Source organism: Lonchura striata, chromosome 1A (assembly GCF_050655825.1).
Source record: "Lonchura striata isolate lonStrDom1 chromosome 1A, ASM5065582v1, whole genome shotgun sequence".
Classification (NCBI taxonomy): Eukaryota; Metazoa; Chordata; class Aves; order Passeriformes; family Estrildidae; genus Lonchura; species Lonchura striata.
In genome coordinates this window covers 260,338-266,337 of record NC_140741.1, presented here as the reverse complement: position 1 = coordinate 266,337, position 6,000 = coordinate 260,338, and positions in this window count along the sequence as shown.

The window sequence follows — 6,000 nt, the reverse complement described above, 5'->3', positions numbered from 1 at the left end:
TGGGAAATGGACTTGCAGAAAATTGTCAGAGTTTGACAGGAGGTTTACATAGTATGTATCTGAATGGAAAATTTGAGATAAGAAACGCTGACTTAGAAATGCCATGGAATAGGACATTGAGAGAGATAAATCTTCCTCACACAACGCACCAGTTTATCAGATTATGCCCTTTTCTGACCCAGAAATAAGGCAACTGAGAAGTGTTTTTAAAAACTTTTATTTCATTTTCAGTCTCACGTGAAGGGTGAGACAATACAGATGTTATAATTCATGCCACCGCAATCAGAAGCCAACTATTTCCTAATTACAATACATTATAAGCGTTTCTTGGCCTATTAGCTTTTGCTACACTATGCCTTAAAACCAATCATCTGAAATTACCCCTCATGAATCTTATTAGAGTGCATCTTTCATAGTTCTATTTCTCTAAAGTATCTAGTCTTATTTACAAACTCATCCTTTAAAACTTGTTTCCAGTTCCATTTCTCTCTCAACAGGGACGTGCAGTGAAGGACGGTGCAGCAGGGAAGGGGAGTCTTTACAAACTCTATCAGTATTTCTCCCAAAATTGGGAGAAATGGGGTGGAGCAGAGATGGGGGTGGTTTGGTTTTGTCTGGGCCGGTTATTCCTTGCGCAACGTTTTAAATCTGTTGTAGGATTTACTCTCCAGTATCTTTCTAACAAAAGCTGACAGAAATTTAGGTCCAGGGTTAGAAGTTGGGTCCATTCGCTGCAAAACCTTGCCCAGGCTGGAGGACCGGGGTGATGGCCGCTCTCAGCAAAGGTTACCTATGAATACCGTGTCAGATTTCCCTCGGTGCTGGGCAGGACAGGTGAGGGCTTGGATCAGGAATTCTGCAAACAAGGCCTGTGTGATGTTGGTTTCTTGTGTTTTTCAGGGCGCCAGGGCTGGCACAAGGACTCGTGCAGGTGCCGCTCTGGCACGGGAGCCGTTGCCCTGTGGAGCCATTTTAAAGGTGTGATTATGGAACATTTTGGAGGCCGTTTCTGGAATTCCATTTGTAGCTGGATCTCGCTCCGAGTGCAGCGGTCCAGGTGAGGGTTCTGACCTCTCCAGACTTGTGCTCACCTTGGTACAGCCTGGAGCTGGAGCAGTTTTCCAGGGAAGTGGAGATGGCTGAGGACCGGCGCTCTGGGAAGCAGGGACCCGCTGGGATTTGCATTTGCAAAGCTGACGTAAAGTTTGTAAAAGCGGCCCGAAATTCTAATTCCTGCGGTTTCTGGGGAGGAGGTGCAGGTCACCCCGAGAGCGAGATCAGAACTCGTTTGTGGCGAGGAGTCTGAAGGTGCCACACCTGGCAGGAGCTGTGTGCTCGAGGCAGTCCCAGCCCCGGAGGGAGGCTGACGGGCTCTGCTCACGGCTGTCCCCAGCTGTCCCCAGCCCGCTGCTCAGCCCTGGAGCTGCTCTGGATCCGGGCTGTCCGTGCTGGAGCGCCCTGCTCCCCGCAGGGCCCTGCCCTAACCCACGCAGAGAGAGCCCTGCCGGCCAGAGTTTCCTTTTTTCCTTTGCGATCGCTGCGCGCTCAGCAGGGAAGGGCCGGGGCTGCTCTTGGGCCGGGGGCACTCGGGGCTCAGGCAAACCCAGCCCCGGCGCGTGGGGGTTCACAGAGCGAGCAGCTGCCGGGGCTCAGGAGCGCTCACGGCTCTTTGTTCCGAGGCAGCCGGAATTTCTGACCCCGGCCTTTATTTGGCTTTTCCAGCCCAGCGCCTTCGCTCGGCTCCGCTGCACCGAGGGGACTTTTGCTCAGCGCCTCCTGTCAGAAGGTGCAAACTCTCCGTTCAGCCCACACAGCCCCAGCCCTGCCCTGCGAGCCCTTCCCCATCGTGCCCACGCGGTTTCTCTCTCGCTCAGCCGGGGCAGGCTCTCACTGACAGCCACAGAAACAGAAGGGATTGCCTTTTATTTCATTCTTTTCCTGCTTAATGCCCGCGTCTTGTACTTGCACATCAATCCCAGCTTCTCCCGAGGCTGCAGATCAAATCTTTCAGTGTCCGTGGGAGTTTCTGGTTTTCCCGTTCCCACGTCTCCCCTCTCCCTCTGTATTTAAAAAAAATAAAATTATTAATGGATTTTGTTAAGCATTTGTTGCATATATTAACATAAAGAAGGTGTTATCGTTATTATTATTATAATAATATAATTTAAATGTATAATTTTGTTATAAGATTTTAAAATTATGGTGTTAAATTTTATTTATTGTTATATTAGTTATTCTTATTTTTGATATTTCTTAAAGTTGTACACTTTTATAAGTAGATTTTATGTGATTAGATGCATTTATAACTTTTATTCAATTTTTATATTTATGTTTGTGTGTTAATAAAAGAAAATTTATTGTTGATTTTTTGTAAAACTGCGTATTTAATATTTTATATTTGTTAGAAAGGTATTTAGTGTAAGGGATGTAGAATTAGATCGTTTATTTAGATAATATTTCAATTGATTTAATTATTTTAGTGTTGTTGAAGTAATAGGTGGTATAAAATGTGATCCTACCATTTTTAAGTTTCAAGGCTTAAAATTACTTTTATATTTTGATTACTATTGATGGATAAATTACTTTTTTGTTTTAAATTGGTAACTATTTTTATATTAAGAGCTAATAATGTAAGGGCTTTTTAATTATATGGATTACTTGTAATGTTTTTTATTGGTATATTAAGTAAGTAGGTAAAGAATGGATTTTTTTTGAGAAGCGCTAGATAAATACAAAGTATTTAAACTTGAAACTTTAGTTAAAGTTACTGAAATGTTTGTTTTAGGTTGGTTAATTGGTAAAGTGATATAATTAAAAGTAAATAAAGTAAAGAGAGTAGAAGTATAATATTTGATAGAATTTTATACTTTGTAAGTTATTAAATAAGATGTTTATAATATTGATTTTTATATTTATAAAAAAACCTAAAGTTTCTATATTTTGGTGGGTGCAGTACAAGACGTCAGGCGTATGTTGCAATTCTCGCGTAATCTACCATTTGTATTTACATAGTGTAGTGTATCTTTGTATTTACATTGGTGTTTTATTTGTGGAGTGGCGAGTGTGTTTTTTGTGTGATCTGGTTTTATGGTCCTTATTGAAATTGACTTGGGTTTTTGTACTTGTTGAGATATAAGTAAACTTTATGTTTTGACATGAGAAATAAGTCTTGTTAAGTTTTGTTTTATAAAATTGTATAGAGACTTGCAAGATAATGGTATAAGTTGTTATAATTTTTCAGTTATAAGCATGAAGAAATATAAGAATAAAATAATGTACGTAGTAAAGAAGAAATTGACAATAATTAGGAATTACTTAGATAACATCTATAATTAGTAACATAGGTGAAATTATATCATTAGTAAGTATTAAAATATGGTACGTTATTTTAGAGTTTTTAACAGTTGATAAATGTTAAATTAGTAGCAAGTTAAATAATTATGTGTGGATAATGATTTTTTAAGTTTAAAATAAAAATAAGTTTATTTGTTATATCGATAAAGTTAAATTGTTAAGTTAAAATTATTTGAATTTTATTTTTGACGTAGAAAATATTTGGGTTTCTTGTTAATTATTTTATTTAGGTAGAGTTAGGGTTAGGTTCTAGTTTAAATTTTAATTGGTGAATGTTACTTAATGTATTCTTATATAATGTTTCTAAAAATAGTAGTTAAGAGTAAAAATGTTAGGATTAAAGATGAATTACATTATTTAATAATTGGATTTTTTAGAAGTGTTTTTAGAATAGATTTGAGTATAGTAAACTTTTGTTTAAAGATTTGAAAGTGGTTATGGACAGGATTGTGAGTTTGGATTTGGATATTGAGAGTGTGAAGGTGGAGAAAATGTATGAGAGAGCGATTACTTAGTGTGAAACTTAGAAATAGAAATTAATGTTGTAGTCGGGTTTTACATTGAAGTGATTTTGTAATAATAACTGAGGAAAGTGATAAGATTAACAGTCTGGAGGAGGTTTTTAATAAAATATATTTTTTTTTAGTCTTGAAAAATATTTAAAACTGTGAGATAACATTAGGTTAAATTATAGAGTTAGTGTAGAGATTAGTTAGAGGGTTAACTTGTTTTAAGAGCTGTATAAGTAGAGAATAAAAAAAGTAGGAATTAGAAATTTTATGTGTTTTTTAGATCATTATATAAAGAGATAACAAAGTACATGAAAGTTGGTTGTAAATATTATAATAATATTTAATAAATATTGCTTATTATAAAAATTATTATATAATTAGTATATTAGTAGTAAGTGTTTGAAGGAGTTAGGATAACTTTAAAAATATATATTAAGGAAATAGAGTAAAATTCTTAAATAGCATGATATGAATAGTAATTGCTATTTTTTGGTGTTACTTATGAAAGATAAAAAGAGTAGAGATTGTAATGAAGAACAGAATTTTTGATGAAATTGATGACATAATACACTATATTTTTTTAACTTCTGAATAGGTGTTTGTTAGTGTTTTCTTTTAGTTGTTGTAATTTGAGTAGTTTCATTTTTTTAAAATAAAATTAACCATATACTGTATAGTTTAGAGAAGTGATTTTTAATAAAATTTAGGGTAAGTTATATTACATAACATTTAAATTTAGACTGAATGAATTTTGATAGTAAGGAATAATAAACTTAATTTTAATAGATAAAAAGAAACTTAATGTATTTATTTAAATGCATTGACATTTAAGTTTGTTTGATTTTACTAACACTTAACATATTGAATGTTGTTATTTATAAGTATTGAAGGTTTTTTAAGTCTTTTGGTTTTGGAGAAATTTTAGCTTGTTGAGTTGAGATTATTACTTATATCTTTACAGAGTGGTTTTATTTATTGGGAGATATGTTTCTTAGTCATAGATTTTTATTTATGTTACATTTCAAATGGTACTAATTTGTGTAGTGGGTTTTGTTAAATGTAGGATATCGATTGGATTGTTTTATATTTTTTGTGGGCTTGGACAAATGGTTTTTGTTTTTTAAGAGTTTTTGATTTAGAATTTGAAGAGTATTTGGCATTTGGAAGAAATAAAATCGGGGGTTTTTTGGATACGGTCGAGCTGTATTTTTAATGTTAGCAAGGACTAGTTTTGGTACGTTATTTTGATTTTTTTGTTTGCTTACGGGGAGGGTCTCCTGTTAGATGTGGAAGCCTGAGACTGGCACAAGGAATTTTTGTCTAATGCTTGATGAGTCTGTTTTATGGGGAGGAGGTGTTATTTTAAGTTTTATAAAATACACCGAGAATTAGTTAAAATCGTGGAAGAAACATTATGGTAATTAAAGGGCGCTACGTTTAAAGAGCTATAAATCTTTTTAAATAGCTGCTTGACGTAAGGCGAGCTTAATCTCCCTTTTCTGCCCCAGAAAGCATCGGGCACGTCCGCATCAATGGCACCACCTCTGCCCACTGCTCCTGCTCCACCCGACCAAAAGCAAGAGCAAAAGTTGGTCGGGCTTTAAGAACTTGCAATAACTTTGAAGCAAAAGAAATCACGTTTGTCTCCCGCGCTTTTTCCTTTCGGGTGCCGCACTCACCTCTGCGGACACGCGCCGAGCTCTCGCTGCAGGAACCCGTCAGGCCTCGGTGGCTGTGAGTTCACGCTCCTCTCCCCGGGGAATTGAAAGAATTGCTGAGGAATCGCAGAAATGTTTTCTGGAGCCTTTCCCCTTCGGTGCCCCTGTGCTGTGTGTGGGACGAGGGCAGAGGAGCCTCGGGCTGGAAAGGGGCAGGAGAAAGGCAAAGGGACCCGCCGGTGTCCCCAGGGCACCGTGGGGAACACAACGGACACCGCGCGGGCACGGGGAGGTGAGGAGTGACAGTCTGGGCCAAAATCCCAGCTCACCCCAGGGAAATAAGCGAGGGACATTTTGGAGGGGAAAGCTGAGGTCACGAGTTCACCCAGCCCGGCCACGTTGTGTTTGCGCAAAGCGGCACCAGAGGTGAAGGTCAATCCTGAGCCAACCCTGCTCAACCTCTAAGTCCCAGAATA